The sequence below is a fragment of the Vanessa cardui genome, chromosome 13 (assembly GCF_905220365.1).
Source record: "Vanessa cardui chromosome 13, ilVanCard2.1, whole genome shotgun sequence".
NCBI classification, from domain to species: domain Eukaryota; kingdom Metazoa; phylum Arthropoda; class Insecta; order Lepidoptera; family Nymphalidae; genus Vanessa; species Vanessa cardui.
Window position 1 is genome coordinate 167,474 of NC_061135.1, and position 26,191 is coordinate 193,664.

The 26,191-nt window shown below is 35.3% G+C and overlaps 1 protein-coding gene across 1 annotated transcript in view; it reads right to left on the reverse strand.

Annotated features, from left to right (window-relative positions):
- LOC124534917 overlaps positions 1–20,307 on the reverse strand; it is a 129,769-nt gene extending 109,462 nt beyond the window's left edge. Inside the window, exon 1 of the mRNA XM_047110961.1 lies at positions 20,031–20,307. The gene's annotated coding sequence lies outside the window, so the exon portion shown is untranslated. The remainder of the gene's footprint in view (positions 1–20,030) is intronic.
- Positions 20,308–26,191: the final 5,884 nt, after the last annotated feature.

Consider the following 26,191-nt stretch of genomic DNA (forward strand, 5'->3'; position numbering starts at 1 on the left):
GGTCAAGTTCTAGTGGTTATCAAATGCATGTCCGGTCTAGATCTCCTGCATTTTAAGTTCTTGAGGTAAATTCAACTCATTTCGCTGAAAGCAACATAGTAAGAATATCGGTGTGTTGATATCGTAGTCTGCAACTTTCTTGAAAGCAAAGTGGAGAAGTGTGGTTTCATATGCTTCAATCCTTAGCAGAAGTGAAATATTTGCTTAGGTGTAGGATACTAAGATATACGATCATTAGTATGATCGTTACGTTTTTTTTTCTCGCTGGAAAAATGCCTTATGCGCTTACGTGATGGAAGTGGGAGGTTATGTGGGTTTCCCCGATGGCCTGGACGCCGAGTGCGAACAGGTACACCGAAATACCCACTAAAAAACCAGCGGTACCCTTTCTGTCTTTTCGGTGAAGATCGTTACTACTTAATCTTTGACTCAAAGAAATTTTGGTTTAGTATGGAAGCACTTAGTTATTTGAAGTGTCTGACGATATGATGTAAAAGAATAACTACATATCACGACAGTGTAATAAAAAACAGTAATTAATTATTTGTTTCCAGAGAGGTTTATATAACTGAAAGACAAATCGTTATCGTTCTAGAGTCATATCTAGAAAACTTCATAATATTTCTTACAGATAAAAAGGTGATAAGGTACTTAAATGATAAAAAAAATATACTTTTGTCTGTATATTAATGACATATTTACGAATCGCGTAGATGGTCGGCTCGTCTTAAGGAAACCCGTGATAAATGACTGAGTGTTATACAAAAGTATCCATTCAATGACGAGTGAACGACGTGGGAATGAGATACGTTGTGTAACGGCGGTGCAGACATCAATCACACACTAACGCGGTCCGTAATTTGTAGCAGCTCGCTAAATGTACCCATCCTTATTAATGCCTCTGTAAATCTGGCTCGTTCTGACCTATATACCTCCAATGTCTGTACGACTGAGTTATTGTCAAATTTTGAAGCTGAAAAATGTCGTGGAAATGAGAGTTGTAGATGTTATAATTAAAAACTGTATGCATTCTTGTATCCAAAAATATTGGATTTAAAGTAAAGTAACAGACTGTAAATTTCTTACAGCTGGGCTAAGGCCTCCTCTCTCATTAAGGAGAGGGTTTGGAACATATTCCACAACACTGTTCCATTGCGGGTTGGTGGAATACAAACGTTTTAGAACTTCGATGAAATTAGACACATGCAGGTTTCCTTACGATGTTTTCCTTCACCGCCTTCCACGAGATGAATTATAAACACAAATTAAGTACATATATATATAGTGGCGCTTGCCTGGGCTTGAACCCGAAATCATCGGTTAAGATGCACGCGCTCTAGCCATTGGGCCGTCTCAGCTCTCTTGATTTATGATAATATAATATCGTATCAACAACAACAACAACAGCCTGTAAATTCCCACTGCTGGGCTAAAGGCCTCCTCTCCCTTTGAGGAGAAGGTTTGGAACATATTCCACCACGCTGTTCCAATGCAGGTTGGTGGAATACACACGCGGCAGAATTACGATGAAATTAGACACATGCAGGTTTCCTCACGATGTTTTCTTTCACCGCCGAGCACGAGATGAATTATTAACACAAATTAAGCACAAATTTTAACCTGAAATCATCGGTTAAGATGCAAGCGTTCTAGCCATTGGGTCATCTCTCATCTCATCATTAACAAAAATACAATATCGTATCTCCTGAAGCGAATAAAAAATATTAACTAGGTATATGCAGCTCGTGTTACATACAGCACGAGTGTCCTACAGAGAGACAACTAGTACCCACATCTCATTAAGCGCCAAGTAATTCCAGGCGACGCGATCTCCTCAGCGCGACGTGTCACTTAATCCTCCGAGGATCGGCCACTTACGTGAATCGTAAACGGATCCGTGGTATTATTTATTCATCCGAGCTAAATTAAGCGACTATGAATATATACCTTTAGGACCAACAGCTGGGCCATACTAGATAAATGCTAAATAGCTTAATTCGCTTATAAGAGGCACTTTATGAATATGAACCAATAAAAAGCAAATAGGTACAATATGCCTTCAATGACGTACGTGGAGCAATAATAGTTAGCTGAAGTTTGTTTAATTATTTATATTTGATACTTCCGATCATACTCACATGGACTTAGAGGTGGTGAGAATGAGAAAAAATTCAGCTTTCTATCTTTAGTATGACAAAACTTGAAGCTTAACTAATACTGGTGTTTATCTTTAAAAAGAATTTTTTTTTTTTGGTTTCCACCAAATCTATCTTGGTAAATGAGATAAAAAAGCATTTTTACTCTCAGAAGAAGATACAGATATTAAATTACTTTGATCCGTTAACTTTCTTATGTGCGTCTGTTCTTTTGATACCCCTCAGCGGTAAATAACTAAGTCAATATACATTAAAAATTTTAAAGTGAATTTTTAAATTTTATTTCAAAAGAAAAATTTAAAGTACTTTAGTAAAAAATTAATGGGGGATGTTATTTTGAAACTAATCTCTATCACATAAAATATTCAAGCATTTTAATTAACTCCTTCTTCGCTTCAAAGTTCGTAAAAATTTCCTTCACCTCGAAATATTATTACTTTCTGAATTTCGATTAACACACAACCCAATGGATTTAAAATATTCAGAGTAAGCTTTTCGATTGCGACTTTTTCTCAGCATGATTTCATAAAAATACAGAAAATTCAAGAGGTTATAATCGTATGTTATTCAAAAATCTTCTTTAATCGAAAGCCAAATATAAAAAATAAGGAAAACATAATAATATAAATAAATTTGTACGTAACTCAATTAAAAAGCAGCCTGCAAACACTTTCCACTACTGGGCAAATATCTCACTTTTAGAGAAGAAGGTTTAAATCTTATTCCATCACTTTGCTCTATTACTTTTGGTGTTTTACTCATCTCACTTAAGCGAGACAGAGTAAGTTAATCATTCGCAATCTGCTTTCGATTACTGAAACGAATGTTATCCAAACATAAAAACTAAATTAAATTTTTTTTTCGCAAATAACAGTGCTTTCATATTTGCTCGAAAGTTAAGTTTTTAGAGACGTAAACGTAATACAAATTACCTTAATTCCTTGAACTAAGAAGGTACCAAAACGAAAACGAGGCGAAAAACCTTTTCCATCGAAGAACTCACTTCATTATATCTAGTCGAGTGATGCTAGATAAAGTGGCCGGTGTTATGACCAGCTATTGTTATGACCTGCATAGATGTGGTGAAACCGAACAATCGATTTAATTTTAGCTTTTAAGGCCTGGGTGAGAGGGATGTCATAGACAATACTGTTGACGTTGACTGTTACAAATTGTTTGAGAATGGTATTGTATAATCCGGTTGTGGTTGAGCACACGCCTAAGTAGATACCACCCACTCAACCGTAATTGGTATTGCTGAGATTTGTTGGACTGGTGGGTGGTCAATGTAATTACCGGGACAAAGGACATATACTTAGTTTCAGTAGTCGGCCAGATATGGGAAGTGCTTTATGATTCATACAGGGTCTATCGCCGTAATGATCTATTATTATTACAATATGCTCAACGACGGTATCAGCACTGTGGTCACTCCGGTACACGCCCGTTAACAAGCTCCTTGGTTGACCTCTATTTCACATTTAACATCACCTATATGCCCTTTGTATATCTACATTAGAAACGACATCGTACCTTTGATATTATAATTACTATTATAATTGCTTTTGGAAGCATTAAATAATTTTATACTTTTTTTTAAGTATGAAAGCTGAAATGATTAAGTTGCTCAAAGCTTATCGTCGTGTAAGCTTAAAATAATCGCGTGTTAATATCACTCGATAAAGTTTTACAACGGTTCGTAAATTCTCGAACACAATTATCGTAAACAAATGTTGTGTGTTATCGCTTAATATCTTGAAATAAAATTGCCAAATAAAACGGCGAATGCGGAGCCGGGAAGTACTCAGAGAACCGATTAAGTGTAATGTTGGCTCGGTACGTTTCTGCGGAGATGCGCATCCGTTAGACGGGGCAAGACGACCGCGGGGAACGGGCACAAATGCATCCAATTGACACAGATAAAGACCCTACATACGTCGCATAGAAACGCATCTATATCACGACTTAAAGTGCAGTCGACGTATTAAGAAAGTGTTATTGATAATTATCGCAAGTTGTGTTAGCGCATGAATTATTAACACGTTAAGGAACTATTACAAACATGGTTCCTGGGATTCGAACCTTATCTTTTGATGAGATTTACATAATCTAACCACTGAACATATTTGATAAATAAATTTCATCTAACAAATGCAAATAATGTTCTTTTAAAACCCATGATTCAAGTTCATATAAAATTATATGTTTTTTGAAAAATAATAAAATAATAATAATAACAACCTGTATATTTCGAACTGCTAGGTCTCCTCTCCCTTTGAGGAGAACATTAGGAGCATATATATATATATTTTTTAACCGACTTCAAAAAAAGGAGGAGGTTCTCAATTCGTCGGGGCCTTTTTTTTTTTTTTTTTTTTTATTTTTTATGTATGTTACCGAATTACTCGAAGATGGCTGGGCCGATTTTGACAATTCTTTTTTTGTTTGAAAGGGCATGTTTTACAGGTGGTCCCATTGTCAGGAGATCAGGATCTGATAATGGGATCCTTGAGAAATCGAGGGAACTCCTCAAATTTTATAGGCACACCTATAGTGATTTCGGTTTTATTCAAAGTGCCTTGGTCATATGCTCACGAAAAGTGACATTTGATGAAGTGGAACTGATGATGAAGACCACAACTGGTAATCAGAACCTTTTAGTAAGTAACTATTTTACGGGTTTAGTTCTATTTCTTTAAGATAGTCGTCAAGCAATTGATGTTAGTAAACATGCCTATGATGAAGTCTAGCTGATGGTGGACTACCAGGAGAACTCCTCAATGATTAACGGCATTGCATCGGGAAATGAAAATGGTATTGTCTAATTGGCGATGAGCAGTTAACATTAGGCTATTGTAACTTAGGTAACGCTTAATTTGAGTTGCAGTCCACATCGTATTGAAATGGCGTTGAGTATGTTTAGAGTCGAAAGCCGAAATGTACTGAGTATAATAAAGTGAATGACAAACACTACCAATTGTAATTATAAATAATAAAACAACACTGAAAAGCAGTAAATAAATTTTTATAAATAAAAAAAAACCGCCTTCAAAAATGAACTAAAAAGAAAAAAATAATCAGTTACATCCATATCCAATTTACGATTTTTTAGTCACCTTTTGAAGTCGGTGCCAACAAAGTAAATAAATTCCTATATTGAAATCATTTAATTTGTATCGATAGTAAGGTTTGTCTAATGGTGTCATCTATACAATAAATAGATTTAGGTTTGTATGTATGTATTATGTATTATGTACCTATATTAGCAATTTTGGCACCGACTTTGAGAGGTGATTAAAAAATCGTAAATTGGATATGGATGTAACTGATTATTTTTTTCTTTTTAGTTCATTTTTGAAGGCGGTTTTTTTTTATTTATAAAAATTTTTAAATGTATAGGCTAGCGCTTGACTGTATCACACCTGATGGAAAGTGAGATACAGTCTAAGATGGATCGCGCTTGCCTAGAAGGTGCCTATTCACTCGGGACTTGAAGGTACCCATATTGTAGGTGGTGGGGAAAACGGAGGTCGGGAGGGTATTCCAGACCTTGGCGGTGCGTATCAGAAACGAGGAAGCAAAACGTTTCGTACGTTTCTTAACACCACACCACGCTGCTCCAATGTCGATTGGTGGATTTATATATAGCAGAATTTGAATGAAATGAGACGTATGCAGGTTTTTTCATAATGTTTTCATCCACCGCCGAGCTCAAAATGAATTATAAACACAAATTAAGCACATGAAAATTCAGTGGTGCTTGCTTGGGTTTTAACCCGCATTCATCGGTTAAGATGTACGCGTTTTAACCATCTTAGCTATTTTTCTAAAGCATTAAAGCAATTAAAATAATATAAATATCATAATATCTATATTACATATAGATAATCATTATTAATGTTGATGTTAAAAGTGTTATTGCTAAAATAATGTTAATCCACCGACCCAATGGTCGCCCCGTGTGTACACAGTGAGACGAGCTGTCTACATTCCGCACACAGCCACTGGTGCACAGCACATATCACGTAGCCATTGCAAATTATGCGAACTGAGATCTTGTGTCGGTTCTGCGTGTTTTACATTAACAAAACAATGTAAATACGTAGACAAGGATGTATAAGAGGCGGCTTTATAATAATAATATATAATAATATGAGACAACATCACATACATTACTCTGATACCAATGTAAGTTGAAGCACTTGTGGTATGGAAATCAGAAGTAACGACGGTACCACAAACACCCAGACCCAAGACAACATAGAAAACTAATGGTGATCTACATTGACTCGGCCGGGAATCGAACCCGGGACCTCAGAGTGGCGTACCCATGAAAACCGGTGTACACACCACTCGACCATGGAGGTCGTCGGCTTTATGTAATGGTAGAGGAAAGTTTTTTTTTCATTGCGTTGTTTTGTGGGCGGACAAATGACCCACCGAATAGTAATTGATCACATTTGTTTGTACATCAGCGACTAATAAAAATGTTACCCTATTCTTTTGCAACCATTGCTCCACCAACCTTGGTCAGTCCTATGTGCCTGTTATACTGGCTCACTCTTCAAACCGAACCACACACATTCCGTCGTACATAAATGCAATATCAAAAACACAATACGGTTTATGTTAAAAATCATACTTAAATACTATACAATACAATAAGCTGAGATGGCCCAGTGGTTAGAATGCGTGCATCTTAACCGATGATTGCGGGTTCAAACCCAGGTAAGCACCGCTATTTATGTATATATATGTGCTTAATTTGTGTTTATAATTCATCTCGTGCTCGGCGGTGAAGGAAAACATCGTGAGGAAACTTGCATGTATCTTATTTTATCGAAATTCTGCCTCATGCGCATTCCACCAATCCGCATTGGAACAGCGTGGTGGAATATGTTCCAAACCTCTCCTTGATGGAAGAGGACGCCTTATCTCAGCAGTGGGAAACTTACAGGCTGTTACTTTACTTTACTATACAATACGAGAGGGCAAGATAGTTTTATTATATTAATTTCTTTCTGAGACAGGAGAGAGTTTCACAAACGAAAAACTTGACGACTAAAGAAGTTACAGCAATATGAAGTCAAATGAAGAAGCAAAGTCTCTTAAAAGCGAACACTTCGTAACTTCCCTGTCTTAAAACTAGGAGCAACTTAAGCGACCAGGTGACCGGGACCTTTAATAAATAAAGCTGTGGATTAACTAGTTATCGTGAGTAGCAACGAGTATAACTTTTATCTGTAGCAGTGACGAACTTACCAACTTACTGATGTACGACTGTGCTTATCGTATCTAATGTTTTATAGCGATTGCCAGAAATTTGAAATATTATTTATGTAGTCTAATGTCAAAATATACTTCACTAAGAAAATCTTTTGCACGATATCAGTAAATGTAGAGCTAGACAAGACTGATGATATAAATTATCTTAATCTTACAACGTCGCCTGCAAGTATTATTACAGTCGTTTATTTCAGTACAACCGTTTCGCTCAACACTCCATATTAATACTGTTGCAAATAAAAAAGACGTAACTCAGACGCGACTTTATTGTCAATCGTTCTTCAATAATCACAATCAATGATCTGAATGGCGACAATGAAACAATCGCGAGCGCGACTTGTACTAAGAGAAATTCAGCGTCGGAACTCCAACAATGCCGCTCTAACGAGCGCCCATTACGGCGATAAGTGTAATGGATCAAAAGCAAAACAAAGTGTTCTGTAATTGCCCCTCGACAATATTAATAGTTTTGATTTTATCAATAAGCGAGGCCTGCGGGGCGCGGGGCGGCTCGCGCTTAATGGAGCCGAGGTGAGACTGGTAAATACCGCCGTAATTCATCATTGCTGTTTGCTCCTTGATACTAACCTGGGAGTTTATTTTACATGAATTCGTGTTTGCTTTGACCGTTACGAATATTATTGATGTTGTAATTTGTTTGGATTTGTATAAAATATCTCTCAACTAATTTATGCATTATGCTTTGAGATGATTTATGTTGAGTAAAGATGAGTAATGCTACGCCGATGTGTCAAAGAAGGGAGCCCTTGTACAAGGGACATAATAACTTAGTTCTCAAGGTTGGTGGCAGATTGAGCAGGCAAGGAAATTAGGAAGGTGCCAATTTCTATGGACGGTGGTAGGCACAGGTTTCCAACTTGACAATCCACCTAAATATTTCATGAAAAATTATGTTTATACAAATTGGTTTGAGTTGTAATTTCATTGTGAAACGGGGATTAAAATTTGTCGACGGATTATGTATTCAAAGTTAAGTAATTAAGGTCTAAATTGAAAAGGGAATTGGTAAAATTTTATCGTTACAGCCAGTTATCGGATCACCCGTTTCACGGGGAACGATTGTTTGCTTGCTCGAATTTTGGAATCAGTGATATTTTCTAAAGTATTCATGCAAATGATATCGCGCACACGACTATGTTAATCCATATGAATTGGCCAAGTTACCTCTATCCGAACGAGAATTAATGATGAATTGAAATAAAATTGGAAAAATGGCTTTGCAATAATAATTAAACCTATAGTTTTTTACTAATTTGTAATATTTAAAAGAAGTTATGATTAATTTACATTAAAAGCTAGACACAAGTTAACATTGCACTTTTCCTTAGAGTTTTATGAAACAAACGTTTATTTCATTAAATCGATAAAATTATCTTCACGGTTCAGTCATTTCGTATGAAATATTTACAATTTAACAAATAGTATTACATAGAAAACCTTCCTCGTTTATCGCTCTTCCAATCCTTGAAAACCGCATTAAAATCCATTTAGTGGTTTTGTAAAAACAAAGACACAGGCGGAATCGGAGAGCGACTTTGCGTTATTCTACTTATTGATTTAGGTAGCGTGGTTTTTGTTCCGTTCGCTCGGTTCAAAATAATTAAGAAACTTGCGGCAAGTTTAATTAACTTCGAAAAGTAATAAATAAATGTAAATGTCACCTATTGGATTCCCAATTAACTATCATTATAATTGTAAATAGCTTATATTACTATACATTAGTTCGTTTTAAATAATTACATCGTTATGAATAAGAAATTCAAGACAAACAGTATGTATCAACGTAAGCGAAACGTTGCTTTAGACAGCGAAGTTAGGATACATCCTATCTAAAGGGAATTTCGAAATATTCTAAAAATACCTTTTCAATATGTATGCATACTAGCTGTACCTGTAGTAGCTGACAATACGATGGTGTTCGATGATCACTAACAAAAACTTTGACAGTGTAAAAATATCAATCATTCTTTATAAATCCCCAGCGCACAACCTTGTAACCCTTGGGAATTGAGATGTTATCTCCCTTGTGCCCGCAGTTATTCTGGTTAACTCACCCTAACACAAAAATACTGAGTATTGCTGATTAGCAGGTGAATCCTTATCTAGTATACGTATAACAGTATATTATGTTACTGTATGTATTTTTACGTCATCACATATAAACTACCGAAAAGTCTAAGTCTATAATAATCAATCGATGGGAACTAGTCGGAAGATTATAGGCAGATTATATTCCGTTAATGCTTCCCTTTTTTTCTTGAGTGAGCTGTAACGGTACCCAGACGCGTAACAGCTAGTATTATACATGTAAAGTAAATTTGTTTTGTTGGAGAAAGTAGCCAATTTTGGTTTTCAAATATTCTACTGCGAATATTGAAAGAAAATACTAGCAGTAAGTAGTAAAGTCATCTTTTGACTGATATTCATTTCTCAAGTAGTAGTATTATTTAATTATTGACGATTCAAAAACGCTTCATTGTGAAGTTTACTTGAATAAAATTCAAACTCAAACTTAAACTCAAATAACTTTATTCAATATAGAAGCATTACACTTTCTTATTGATGGTCAATTGAAACACTACCACCGAAAATACCCTGACCTGAGAAGAACCGGCGAAAGAAACTCAGCGGGTGTTTTTTTTTTGTTTGTCTTATGTATTATATAAATAAACAATTTAATATGAGATGAAATAGCCAGGAGGCGTTCGTTTCATTCCCAAGGTGTGCTATCGATCATAAACTCATTAATTGTTTTATAACCTTTTGCACACAAGCGTTCCTTAATAATTTTTTTAAATTTGGCAACAGAGGCATTTTGAAAGCTTTCTGGGATCCTGTTGTAAAACCGTATACATTGCCCCACAAAGGAGTTACTGACTCTACGCAGTCAAGTAACAGGAGTAACAAGTTTATGTTTGTTCCTTGTACCAATGTTATGAGTATCACATTTTCTCATGAAATCATTAATATTTTTTCGTACATACATAACATTAGAGAATATATATTGAGAAGTAACAGTCAATATCTTGATTTCTTTAAATTTATTCCTTAACGATTATTTAGCACCTAGGTTATAGATTGCGCGAATAGCCCTCTTCTGTAGCACAAATATGGTATGGATAGCGGCTGCATTGCCCCACAGCATAATACCGTATGACATTATACTATGAAAGTAACTGAAATATACTAAGCGAGCCGTATCAACATCGGTACATAATCTAATTTTTTTGACCGCGAATGCCGCAGAACTCTGTCTACTCGCCAATCCGTTAATATGGGGGCCCCATTGCAACTTGGCATCATTGAATTGATTTGATTCAAGAAGTGATTTTGAAAAATGAATAGCAATCAAAAGTATGTATGCGTTACATGCGTGCTTAGATTTATTGATTTTTTTTTCTATATTGTCTATGTATTATATACAAAAATATTTCTGTCGAATCACTGTATCAATTTAAAAAAAAACCCGCATCAAAAATCGTTGCGTAATTTGAAAGATCTAGGCAAACATAGGGACATACAGCGGTAAGCGACATTGTTTTATACTGTGTAAAGATAATGATGTTTCTTGAATTAGGTAAAGTAGTAAAGTGAATAAAGTAACAGCCTGTAAATTTCCCACTTCTGGACTAAGGCCTACTCTTCCGATAAGGAGAGGGTTTGGAACATATTCCACCACGCTGTTCCAATGCGGGTTGGTGGAATGCACATGTGGCAAAATTTCGATGAAATTAGACACATGCAGGTTTCCTCACGATGTTTTCCTTCACCGTCGAGCACGAGATGAATTGTAAACACAAACTAAGCACATATATGTATAGTCGTGCTTGCCTGGGTTTGAACCCGAAATCATGGGTTAATAAGCACGCCTTCTAACCACTGGGCCACACACACACACTTTTTAAATTTGGTACAAGCAAGTATTATAATGATATATATAATGAGTATGAACGCAAGCATTACACTATATGTATATACGACACGCCCGTGTTGTGTCAATACATCTCAGCGGCTCACGAGAGTATTTTCAGTTTACTCAACAACTTGCAATACGTCCGAAAATATAAGTCCAATTGAAAATGAAATGATGTTTCATTTTTACAGAACATGTTTCACGTTACTATGTTATTTATTTTGATTAGGATGGATAAATTGTAACAGCTTCTGAATCATCTGAAGCCCCTCCTATTTTTTAAGGAATCAATTCTGGCTTGATTGACATGGAACGGTAATTTCTCGACCAAATAAATAAATAAATAAACACGACAGGTTTCCTTAAGTAATTTTCTCTAACCACCACTAAGATACATTTTATGCTCAACAACACCCTTAAACACAAGTGAAGCCGCGGTCGACAACTAGTATGTATATAATATACGCATTAGAAGTTCATGGAACTGATAAAAAATAATACACTCACTACACTCAACACACGCACACATATACAGTATGGATCATTGATGATTTACGTTCGTACGGTCATGACAATACACGTTACGTCAGATTTATAAATTAATAAATTAATGTTTGAAATTCAGTACTTTTATTATAATAATATCATCCATTATTATAAGATATCATCCAGCTGAGCCTCTCTCGAGTTAATACATTGAGAATTGAGCGACTGCTAGTCGATAAGAATAAAACTATGGCCTGAAAGACTATTGAAACATTACGATGTGAATTATAAAAAATTTATTTCTTATAATTTTTTATAAATAAAAAAAAAACCGCCTTCAAAAATGAACTAAAAAGAAAAAAATAATCAGTTACATCCATAACCAATTTACGATTTTTTAATCACCTCTCAAAGTCGGTGCCAACATTGCTAATATAGGTACCTACATAATACACAATACATACATACAAAAACTAAATCTATTTATTGTATAGATGACACCATTAGACAAACCTTACTATCGATACAAATTAAATGATTTCAATATAGGAATTTATTTACTTTGTTGGCACCGACTTCAAAAGGTGATTAAGAAATCGTAAATTGGTTATGGATGTAACTGATTATTTTTTTCTTTTTAGTTCATTTTTGAAGGCGGTTTTTTTTTTATTTATAAAAAATTATTTACTGCTTTTCAGTGTTGTTTTGCTATTTATAATTACAATTGGTAGTGTTTGTCATTCACTTTATTATACTCAGTACATTTCGGCTTTCGACTCTAAACATAACTGAACGCCGTTTCAATACGATGTGGACTGCAACTCAAATTAAGCGTTACCTAAGTTACAATAGCCTAATGTTAACTGCTTATCGCCAATTAGACAATACCATTTTTTCCCGATGCAATGCTGTTAATCATTGAGGAGTTCTCCTGATAGTCCACCATCAGCTAGACTTCATCATAGGCATGTTTACTAACATCAATTGCTTGACGACTATCTTAAAGAAATAGAACTAAACCCGTAAAATAGTTACTTACTAATAGGTTCTGATTACCAGTTGTGGTCTTCATCATCAGTTCCACTTCATCAAATGTCACTTTTCGTGAGCATATGACCAAGGCACTTCGAATAAAACCGAAATCACTATAGGTTTGCCTATAAAATTTGAGGAGTTCCCTCGATTTCTCCAGGATCCCATCATCAGATCCTGATCTCCTGACAATGGGACCACCTGTAAAACATGCCCTTTCAAACAAAAAAAGAATTGTCAAAATCGGCCCAGCCATCTTCGAGTAATTCGGTAACATACATAAAAAATAAAAAAAAAAAAAAAAAAAAAAAGGCCCCGACGAATTGAGAACCTCCTCCTTTTTTTGAAGTCGGTTAAAAATGTTTTCTCTTCATTCAACGTATTTTATTATCGACTGAAGGCTTATTTGAATACATTCAATCTTTTGATCTTTCGACGTATAATTTTTATTTTCATTTACCACTGAAAACATCAAAGATCGCTCTATACAGCCGTATACAAATATGTTACGGCGCACATACTTCGATCTGTTTTTCCATCGCCCCATATTCGAATCCTAAACCTCGGCGAAATCCTTGGGAAATGTCGGATAATACCGCGCTCAAAGCGAGGGAAACGTTTTTCGAACTGATTTCACGTTTTACCGACCTTATTTTCTTAGAGATTTTACGGTCACACACCGAAATTGCTAAAAGTAATCCCACTTAAAGTTGCCTTATGTAAATTATATTTGAAATAAATTATCTCGTAAGTTTCGCTACTTTCTATCTTTATATATGTGTGTGTGTGTGTGTGTGCAAGTAAATGCTGTTCATGGATATCACTGTGTGAGGTTTGTACAATCGAACGAGATTGCTAAAAATGAAGTGATTACTTAATTAAGTACATAACTTAGCGTATCATATAAGGTTGAGAATATTAATCGCAAATTATTAGATTAAATATAAGAGCTTTCTATGTAAGGTTATATGAAACTACTGTAGGAAAAAAATACAAAATGTTTTTGTTATTCGAATTTTTACTAAACTTCAGCAAAGTAATAAACTGAAATAAGGGTAACTTTTTTGCTGTAGGGACTTTTTCTCAAAGAGTTTTAAAGAACAGTCCGAATAAATTGTCTAAAAACTTAGTGGTTCCGCTAGTGAACCAAATGTATTAAAGGTAAAGCCTCTATTTATTACAGAAGCGTTACAGTTGCTTATTTACCATAAAATCCACTGGAATGAAAAGATTTTGAAACTTCATAATTTGATTTACAATCGAATGAAATATATTTTATTTTTATTGAACAATTTACTTGTTCTGTGAATTACGTGATACGTGGTCATTGTTTAACGATCGTGTCTGCTGTTTGGTCGGAAACGAAATGCAGCAAATAACTTAAATATTCCGATATACTCGTAGCTTCGTGATGTATTGATTAGTAAATTTGATTGATTTGCACCAATATTTAGATTTTGTTCATTCAAATTTACTTTTAATTATCAAAATAGCTGAGATGGCCCAGTGGTTAGAACGCGTGAATCTTAACCGATGATTGCGGGTTCAAATCCAGACAAGCACCACTATATATATACATGTGCTTAATTGGTGTTTAAAATTTATCTCGTGCTCAGCGGTGAAGTAAGACATCGCGAGGAAACACGCATGTGTCTAATTTCATCGAAATTCTGCCACTATGCATTCCACCAACCCGCACTGGAAAAGCGTAGTGGAATATGTTGCAAACCCTGTTAATGGAAGAGGAGGCCTTCTTCTTCTTCTTCTTATCTCAGCAATGGGAAATGTACAGGCTGTTATTTTACTTACTTTTATTTTTACTTTTAGCAAAATAGTGTAGTGCACTATTTTAAATTGAATAACTTAAATTATTAAAATCAGTGCATATATAAAAACGTAATTAACAGTGTACAATATTAGCTAAGAATAGACTTTCAAAATGATCTATTGTTTATGCAATAAATACAAAACTTAAGAATTAAAAAAATATATAATTTATTGTTAATATAAACGTATAATACAAAAAAAAAACAACCAATAAATGAATTTGCAATAAATTGAATAAAAGCGTAGATCACTTTTAAATATAATATTATTTGAGTAACATATAAATCCACGTTACGTTTGTCTCGTTCGAATTACTTAAACGTGTTTATTTGTATTACTGAACAGAAAAATACACGATGACTGTAAGTGTTTTACGCACAACACGTTATCTCGACTGAGCAGCGCGTCTTAGCGTATGTATTTGTCATGTAAATGTATTTCATCGTATATTTATATTGGAAGAACTTGGAGATTTGTGTAACTCTTTCTTTAAAACAAAATCCTTTTTATGTCTCATGAATAACGAAAAAGTTCCCACGTATATGACATTATATCACACTATGTGTGGCAGATGTGTGATGTGTCTTTTTCGACCGTCATTCAGTATATCATGGCTTATCTACATTAACAACTAGCGCGCACTGGTAACTTTTGTCACGGTGACTGTTTCGTCACTCTTGTCAAGTCCGTGAATATGTACAGATGCAGACACAAATGTCACGTCGTAATGTGCGCGCACCTCCATACATACGAAACAGTCACCGTGACAAAAGTTCCCAGTGCGCGCTGGTTCTTATAACTTTGTCTGTCTGTCTGTCGCTCTTTGATGAAATTAAGTATAAAGAAAACTTCAACTCCAAGAAAAGAAATAGCCTAAGCTATACATTTTTAGGCTGACACACAACAACTAACACCCTAACGAACGAAACCGCGGGCGACTACTACTTTTATATAAGAGTGAAATGTTAATATGTAGTTTTTAGAACATGTCGCTTAAAGCAAATGTAGTTATTAAAACAGTCTGTTGTAATTCCAACAGATGTAACTCCTGGGTCGCAGCTTACTTTTGGCTCGGATGGAGTAAATGTTTGTAACAAAATACACTTATTTCACTGATATTTTAATTAATCACACTAATCCCGTAAGCGCCTACTTCGCTCTTAAAGCCTTTCAGTACTCACAGGTGCGAATAATAAAGTTAAAAAAGATTATTATTATTAATAACTCTTAAAATTTATGATTTTGTAAGCCAGTAAGAATTAAAGCCAAGCTATAAATAAATACAGGTAAAACTGCTTTTATTTTGTGTTTTAAAGGTTACTGGCATTTTCTGATCTTTTAACATTTCACTAGAAGCTTAAAATGTTATTTTTGTTTATTGATAATTTTGTTTAGCTTTCTAATATAATGAAGATTGTATTCGTTCTACTTGGAAACTGTTATTTTTCTCCTCAATGAAAAAGTTATTAACACATTGACTACGCATATTTTCTTGTCAATTAACTAAATGGGTCTTTTTAAAATGAAAACGATATTTATGAGATAGTTTCGAACAAATAATTAATATATATTTAACAGGCGAATGATTAATGAAGACAATAAAATTGAAAAGACTGAAATATCTAAAGCGATAACCACTTGATTCTGTAATAAATAATATATAAACGTTAACTTCTAGACTGTTTGCCGACAGCCAGTTAGTCAGCGACAATTTAATTTTCTGACCCAATTTTGTAAACTAACACAAAATCGGCAACTATTTAAACGGACGAATTTGCGTTGACAATGAAACGAAATTTGTATCACTCTCTGAATAATTCAAAGGTTCACGAGTTCGGCCGCGATAAGTGGCCACTTACTAACATTATTACATTACACTCGTGGTTATGCGACACCGCCACACACGCCGTCGCCGTGTGGACAGTCTCTGTTACGATTGTACGCGACAACACAAAACAAACGAATACTTCATAAGATCTGAACTCTTGTGAAATGTTTTCACTTGACTGCTCTCTATATTAACTTAATTTTTTTTTAATGTTGAAAAATAGTAACTACTGAGTTTCTTACCGGTTCTTCTCGGTAGAATCTACTTTCCGAACCGGTGGTAGCTTCACTTAATTGTTAAATGACGATTCAAAAGTGCCTGCAAAAACCCACTTGAATAAAGTATATTTTGATTTGATTTGATAACTTCAAAAACTAAACGAGCAATATATATGATTCTTTAACTGATACTATCTATATACATGAGGCAAAATTATATTTCAGTTTAAAAAAAAGAGAACATATAGATTAATACCGCAACAATAAAGCACGCAGGTTTCATAAGACACATACATTCCTTCACCGCTGATCATAATATACGCAAATTAACAATGAGAACTGTTATCTAGATTTGAACCGGTGATTTGCAGTTAAGATTGATTAATTGTAGCTTGTTAACGAAAACAATACATTCGTAGATAATGTCGAAATGTCGAGCTCTAACGGATAAAAATAAAAAACATGCTATATATCCCGTAATTAACAACTTTAATAATAAAAATAACCACTTTCATTTAAAATCTTATAAAGATTAATTAATGTTTTAGCACCACCTATGTTGTACCACTTTGATTTTTATTTCCAAATAAATTAAAAGGTCCAAGGATCAATACGTATCAGAAACATTTATATGACACGATCACTAGTGAAGCTTTGGCGGCCTCGAAACTATGATAATCATTTACCGTTGGCGGAGCGATCACACAACACGCTTTCCCTCCCTTTGTGCTGGTGATTGTTTCCCTTCACAGCTCATCAAAGCTGTCAGAAATTCAATAGAAGTTCGCTCGATAAAAACAATGACTCGATATTTTCTTTGATCACCGACAAACGGATCTTAACGACTATAATCTTTGAAATGAATGCCGGATTTCTATGATTCTGAAATGTCATCGTGAAATTTCAGCCATCCGATCGCAAAAAGGGGTCGGATTGATTTACTGAGATAAAATAACTCGATCCGAATAATACTATAGCTTTTCCTCATTTTAGCAATTAACCAAAATGTAACGAGAGTTTATTATTATTCTTTAAAGTTAATAATGTACCAAGTTTAGCACGATTTATGAAAAAGCATGCAGTAAAAAGATACGACATTTAAAATAAATTAATAAATTATAAAATAGTATTGAATGGTCATAGAAGAAACAATTATATGAATGATTGAAGATTTTTCACAATAAATAGGCAAGTGTAACTCATCTATATTTAATAAATGTAACGTTCATTGAGAATTGAAATTGATTTTAATGTTTTCAAAAACCAATTTTAAAAACTAACAATCCATATTGAATTACTAACATAAGTACGAATATTATTTCCTATCCTATTTCCAAATTGCACTTATCAAAATCACAGTAATTTCCTAAAATGAAGGAATAAAAATATATTTTTTACGCTTCATGTATAAAGCAGGAAAATCTCAGCTCTGAATGATATCCATCATAAACTTGACGTATCAATATATTTGTGAATCGCTAACGCAGTCGATATAAAAACACCCGACAGCATCAGGGTTGGCGCAAACATAACTTTATCGCGCTATAAAGCAGAGGCTCCGAATGGTATCGCGGGCGAGCTTATCGGGACCCGGGGGAGCGATCGGCGATCGTCCACATGAATATGTTATGGTGACAAAGCTGTAACGGAAGCCGTTTGAACCTTCGACCCACTTCTAAAGACGAGATTTTTGAAGTATCAAATCGAAATTATATTTTATGCGAGCTGTATTACACGGACTTTCATAATGATATTTGAAATATTATAACAAAAACCGCTACTCGTTTGTTTCAATCTTAAAACAAAGCCAAAAGTCCGATAAGTTCACATCCTTATTTCGAATCACTCGAGATCAGTGTCGTTAAAAATTCAGGAGACGCTCAACTACTAACTCCGGGGCGTCTCAACTTCACAACAAAGAAAGCAAAATCCGCAGAAATGGTTTTATTTCAATCTACGCTTTGAAAGCCGATAGTTTGGGTCTTCTAAATCACCAGCGGAGGGTCTGAATGCGAAATGTTTCGGGTAATAGTGGAGTAGCGGAGCGAGTACACGTTCTGCGAAGAAAGCCCTCGACCGCGCACTAAATAGGGTTATTCGAAACCCATTCCACTCCGCATATTAGTTTATCGCGTCCCTCGAAAGGGCTAATCCCATTCGAGCGCCGGTAAAGCAATTCTGTCGTCGCCTCAACTGCTCTTTCATAGTCCTTCAACTTCGATAAAGCTCAAAGTATTTCATAAGTGACGGTAAGCCTTGCTATTAATATTCGAACTATAAACGAATGCCTTTGTAATAGGCAATCACATTACTATACTAAATACAATTTAGCTGGATTATTTAAATACGCCGCTAACATCTTACATCAAATGCAAATTGGTTGTCTTAGGGGTAACGTATCACAGACATTGTTACCCAATGTACATAATATTTATATTACAAGATTCTATAATAATTTATATGACTATCGAGTATGTAATTCCATTTATTAAAATAAATTTCAATACTGAAAGTATTATTATAACTTAAAGTTATAAAGACACTGATTTAAATCGGCACATTGAAAGAAAACATTACAATTTAATTTAGAACATATAAATTACTAGTTTTTTTTGTCGCAGCACAACTAATGCCCGTCTACTAATGTTCTCCGCAACGCCTCAGAGCTGATCTTCTTGTTTGTGGAGGATCCTCGCTAGCGATTACAATGTTAATCAAATAGAGTAGGTTTTCTCGAGGATTTAATGTTTTATTCAGGTTGCTATCTAAGCTCACTCGACTAATGTCCGTTTTAACCCGACCGTAAACTTTTGCTCGCGATTCAACGTGTTTGTTACCCGCGCTGCACATGACATTCGCCTTATTAATACAACCATCGGGATCCCGTCCGCTTTGAATTCCGTCGGCAGGATATAAATGCTAATTTTTTGAAAGAAATGATTTTATTACTATTGTATGACTTTTATTCAATATTTAACAATGATGTGAGTGCACAAGTATACTATAAATAGAAATGTCTACTTTAAGAAACCTACCTCCGTTCTGTCAACTAAGTAAGATCGGTCTGTGAAAGTTTATGGGTCCGATCTTATCTTTATTGTTGTGGAGGCTTTGACGGCCGCTCCGGCGGCTTCGAGCGCGATAAGAGATAACTCGTGGCCGACGGTCCGCTTTCAGGATTATAAGAGAAACTACCCTCACTGACACTCAAAAGTCGTACACAGTCTTTATGTAAGCACAAAAAATCAGAAGTTGAAACTTACTTAGCTACACGAACACGAGCTTCAGAGGTTTAGCGACATCGCTTCACTATCAGCAGTCTGTCCGTGGGCCGCTTCCGTCTACGTCACGGTGGAACTCAAAACGTGTGCCGAACCGTAACTCTGTCTCCGCTCAGAGAGCGCGGAGGTGCGCGGGCGTCACGCCGCGCGCGCTTTTCGCTTTCCACATTGAGCACACACTGCGACACAGACACGATCACGCGCGAGTCTTGGGAGGTAATTGTTGCGACGCCTCACGTGCGCTCTGCGCGGGCGGCCCGGGACACTGCCGCCGCTGCCGTCCTCCCCGCGGCGCGCGCACCCTCGCCGCCCGCCCGCCCCGCGCCGCCCGCCCGCGACGCGCGCACCCGAACAAACGATCGTCCCCGAGCCTGCGATCATTTTTACATCTGCACTGTTGTGACATTGAAATTCAATTTTCCGGTGAGCCCGACCCGCGCTCCAGCTCGCTACGAGTTCCGGAATCGTTCCGCTGCCACACATAACCACGGGGCCCACGGACGGAAATCACAGATTTCGTCTCGAAAATTGACGAAATTGAAAAGCAATCCGGTCAAATGCCGGGCCAATTCCATGCCCTTTATAGATTCTTTCAACTCGAGTTAACAATTTGCACCCACATAATAACACAATTACCTGGCCACGGTGAATAGCGGCCGAGTTATCGTCGTTTTATGTTTAAGCGATAATTTTATAAATAAGCGCAACTGTGTCAGTGGCGGCGCCTTTATTAGAGAAGCGCCGGGGAGCAGGCTCACTAATCTGGCTCCGCGGTTCGCTGCCGGTTACCCTTACAAATCGCTACGCTTCGGAATTTAATTTCGCGCATTTCTTTTACGCTATTGGATATTGTAAGGATTTGGGATTCCATTTGTGTAAGGCAGTGCTGATACGCAATTTCTTGTCTAAATCTTGAATCTGAAATTTAGAGCGTGTTTATACGAGATGAAGACGACTCGTTCCAGTCCCGTCGGAATGTGATCTACCCTCGCGCCCATTACGGGAAAGTCGGAGGGCCAAGAAGGGTAATCTAGTTTGCAATTAATGCCCTCACAAGTATTCGCAGTCTTAACAAGTTTCCCCGGGTCGGGTGAGGCCGGGGCACATTTAATAAATCGGCGCCTTTATTTACGCTAACTGTCACGTTTCACCGTAATTTCGTTACAGCGAAGAAGATAATTCAATATTCGCAGCGCCGGTACGAGGCACTTGTTATTGATAAATTCTTATACTTGTTATTTGATTTCAACTTGATAATTCGAACTGAAGTTGAACCGAATTTAATAAATAATCCATCACAAAGGATTAATCACATCAGCGAGATCGGCGCGGATTAACGAGTAAAACCGCTTCATTTGCACCACTCGCCTGACATCTGGAACCGACTCCGATCATCGGGAACCACTTCCTCCTTCACTCCCCCCACCCTTCGTCCTCGGCGTCCCTTTTCAAGGAGAATACTTTAAAAAACAATCCGACAACAATTGTAACTTCGCGCGAGTTTGAGTTCCGAGGAAATCACGCTTTTTCTTTTATTGGTCAATTTGTTAGTGGAATATTTTGTGATCCCCTTTGTTCTTTTAAGAGCTGATGTCGCGACGGTTAATTCGGAACTAAATTACCAACAACACTGAAGACCTCGGAGTACACAGTGTTTCTAATCTAATCGTTTAAGTTTTAATTGAACGCTTAATTTATAATCTGAAATCAAATGACCATTAAAGAGTATTTGACCAATAAATATTATTTGTTATTAAGTAGTAAAATACTAGATGAAAATGTATGTAAATTGAAACTTAAGAAAATCTATTGTTGTATTTTACACTAAAAAACTCTATAAGGTATTTTTAATGTACAAGATATTGACATTATTTGACAAACAATTTTATGAACTTTATGTGTGAATATGTTTTGGGACTTGTGGCGCCGTGGCTGGCGCGAGCATGGTGTAATCTGGAGGTCATTCCTATTTCCTATATTTATAAATTGTTTCACTGAATACGTATATTATTTTGTTTACAAATATACTCCCAAATGTCATTGGCCTTTAAACATGGCGTACCATGAAGGCGGTTTGCTCACATATCAATTGAATAGGCTTTTCATTTTCTACAGGAATAGTAGCAATGGCCCTGTTTAGTTATAGACTCACTAGTATTCCTATGTACCCCTGGTTTTAAGCTTGAAGCTTATATTTGTAGTGAGGACGTCAATAGCCCAAGGGGCCAGGATCAATCCTCCGACTTTTTAGATCGCTAGTCGGCCTAAGGCCATTGTGCTATTGACGCTTATATAATTATTTATTTCGATTATTAATGTATTATTTTTTGGCGTGTGTTATCAGTGCGAGTTTTATCTGCGCCTAAGAAACGAGGAATGAGGTTGGCTGGTAGAGAATATTTGTAGCATTTAATTCTGATTCAAGTTTGGACAGCATATACTTTGATTCGTATAATATAGTTTTACACAGACTAATTGAAACGACAAGCACATTTTTTTTATAACTGCTTCATTCCTTTTTTCAATATTGGTGAATAACCCATTGCCACCTTATGGTAAGCGGTCACCACCACTGATAGACATGTTAATTGTTAAAGGCTAACTACATATTTTATACATCGCCAATGCCCCGCTAACTTTGAGAACTAAGAACTTGTCCCTTTTGAACTACCCTAGGCTTGAACAAGATCTTAACTTTATCAAGCAATGTGATCTTCGTAAAAAGTAATTATCGTATATATAAATACATAAAAATGATGATTATGATAATTTTATAAAAGTAAGAGTGGTAGTACATATGCAAAAGTAGGAAGTCTGGCCAGGATATCGATTGCGCAACATGCTTTTATATTATTTAATAATTATACATATGTCAGTCTATTTAACTCTCAAGGAGCTATAAATGTATTTAATTGTTATCTGTCTCATTGTTATTTGGCTCAACATAAAGTTTTTTTTTTTTGATAAATTTTAGGGCTTGTGTAGTATGCTCTGTGCTCTCTTATAAATCAATAATTATTATGACAACAAAAATGTTTGTGGTATTTATTTTCACGCAGACAAATTTCCAAGAGGATTATACACAAAGTTAATGTTAACAAATACCATGAACATTCGTTGGAGAGACTGCTTTCGACGAAACTTGTTGAAACAAGCCTTACAACTTAACACGTCTTGACTAAACTTCTCTTGTACTGGTCTATTTATAACAAATATACTGAATACATTGCAACTTTATTTTATTTCAAAAACAATTATAAATACCTCCTATTGCAAACATGGCATATTAGATATAGACATATTGTGACGCTACTACGAAAATTAAATGAAAAATATATTGTTAATTACTGATGACTGATGACGGTGGTATGACGCTCGTGTGATGTGTAACAAAAGAAAAATATTTATTGAACTAATTTATACTGAAAGAAATACAATTAAAAATTATAGTCAATAAATAAAAATATAGAATCGCTATTAAAAGTAAACATATTTCTATATATATAAATCTTCTGTATTTGTAATTAACTCTACATAAGCAGTTTAATAGATATCGATGTATTTTTTCGTGTATTCTGTGGCTCCCTGAATGCTTTAGACTTTCATTATATTTTATTTTCAGTAGGACAACCAACAGTATGCAATAGCACTTGAAAAAAATACACTTTAATATTATCTTGGCAAATTTACTATTTACAGGTAATTTCATCATGCAATATCTCATAGGACTATATGTGTTAAAAATATAAATTGTATACAGTTGACCCAGTAATGCCTCACCTTTAGATATCCTGCGCCGCCACGCAGAACGTACCAGCACGTCAATTATTTGGTAACGTGCAACGTAATACCGTTGTGTTTCGGTGTGAAGAGCCCGTATTATTTCACGCGCAAACCTTATGTGGTGATTTAAAAGAGTTATACAATACTTTTATTACTAACTATCGCTAGCTTTAATGCGTTTTTAATATAAGTGTTAGCATATTTTTTTTAATATGATCATATTTTATTGTTTTAATGTTAAAGTATTATCAGCATAAATAATTCGATTTAAATAGTTGTTACAATTTACGTTGATTGTCAACATCCAGTTTTGACTAAACTAAATTGTTTTTTTTTAAATAAATCAAAACCGGATGTTGCTACAGTCGGAGGAGGGGCGTGTAAACATTAAATACTAGGAGTAAGCCTAGAAATGGTCATTCTTACTTTAATCGTCGAATTGGAAGGATCGAGAAAAATAATCAATCTTGTATCAGTTTTGATTGTGAACCACTTCAGGAGAGATAAAGTATTGATTGTGAGGAAAGTTTTTGTATTATTCCAACAAGAATAATGATAAACAGTTTGGTGAGCATTTCAATACACGTGACTAAATGTTATGGAATGTGTCGTATAAAACTCTTGTAATAATTAGACAATGATGATATTGAAGAAATCAAATCGTAAAATGCGATTGTTTAGTAATAATAATTTTGTGGTGACAAGACTGATTGGTGTGTAGAAAAGTCGACATTTGCAGGAATAATGGATATCTTTATTTCGATGCGTTGTGTATTTTTATTGGTTACAATAATGTGCGTTATTTGCCGATGTGATATAGGTCATTTTATTTTGATGCGTTGTATATTTATATTGGTTACAAAAATGTGTCATTATTGAATTTTCTGATTTAGTGTTAGTGTTATCTACAATCACAAAACTCGTTGTCCATTTGTGTTTCGACATATGCACGACCTACGCGCCTTTAATTTCTTAAAAACATTTTAAAAATAAGATTCACTCGACATTTAGAAGTCTGAGAAATATTTTCACCAATGTCCAATTGTCTATGTCTCCGAAAATCTCTAGGGGTTTTATGATAATTCGAATTATCAAATCATCCCGCGATACTTATAATGACAAGTATACGTATATTCTCGCTTGAGAGCGCGTGCCAGTCGCGCGCAAAATATTTAATAACTTAATATCTGAATGTTGTGTTTGTCGTCGCTCTCACTACATATTAATCACAAACTTTAGTAATTTATTGGCATCGCGAAAGAATTCATCTCTCGCTAGAGTCACCTTAAATGTTCCACCGCTGGGCTGTTGTCTTTAAGGAAAAACAACGTAACATAATGATTTAATTTATGAAAAAATGTTCTGATTTTTATATTTGGATACGAACAAACCCAGTGCACTCAGTTAGTATTTAAATACGGCAAGGAAATTAATTATGCTGGCAGCTGATAAGCTTGAATACGTTAACTTACTTTTGACGTTTTTCTGATAACTTGTCTGGAGTGGGAAGGAATTATGATTTTATTTTCGTACTTACTAGAGGACAAGACCCGGCGTTGCTTATTCTGGTAATAATTTTCACAAAGAAAAGTCTTGTTCTATTATTGTAATATTTTTAAATGTGCAAGTTGATGTTAATTTATAATTGACTGTCAGAGACAAACTTGTTTTTAACAAGAGGAAAGGTAGCATAATAGTAAGTTTTGTAACATATACATAAATAAAAAGATACCGTTCAAAAGATTATTCAGATAGTGGGTCACTTAGACTTGCGAAGTCGGAACAAGTAATGAACTAAAATATGCACAAGTGTTTATTTATTCAGCGAAACATTTAGCTACAGTTAAGTCCTTTACATGATTAAATGTAATTAAAATAAAATCAGATTTCTTTGGTTACATTTTAATTAATAACATCCATTCAGAGCCATTATTAAAATTGCGTTTTACTTTTCGTGCATGTTAACAGTTAAATCGAGTTAATTTAAAGTTTTCTAAATATACATTTTTCTATTGTATTTGTGTGCAAGCGTTGACAATCTGACAAGCCTCACACGCAGGGCGCTTAGCGAGTGTTGACAAATCTATAAATAAATTGAAAGACGTGTCAAATAGGTCGTTACCCTAAGATTGCGGCGCAAAGGTGGCCTGTACCATATTGCGCATTTCAAAAGATCCGCCGCGTACGACGTGTTATCATGCGTTTGTGTACGAGTGCTATCTGTTTTTAGGTTATGATTCGAAAACGATAAAACTATCAATAGGATCATATTTTTTGAGTTATAAGAACGACCGTTTAAGGCTATCACGATGTACCTACACTTCATTTTAATATATTGTTTCTGCATTCAAAAAAATCTA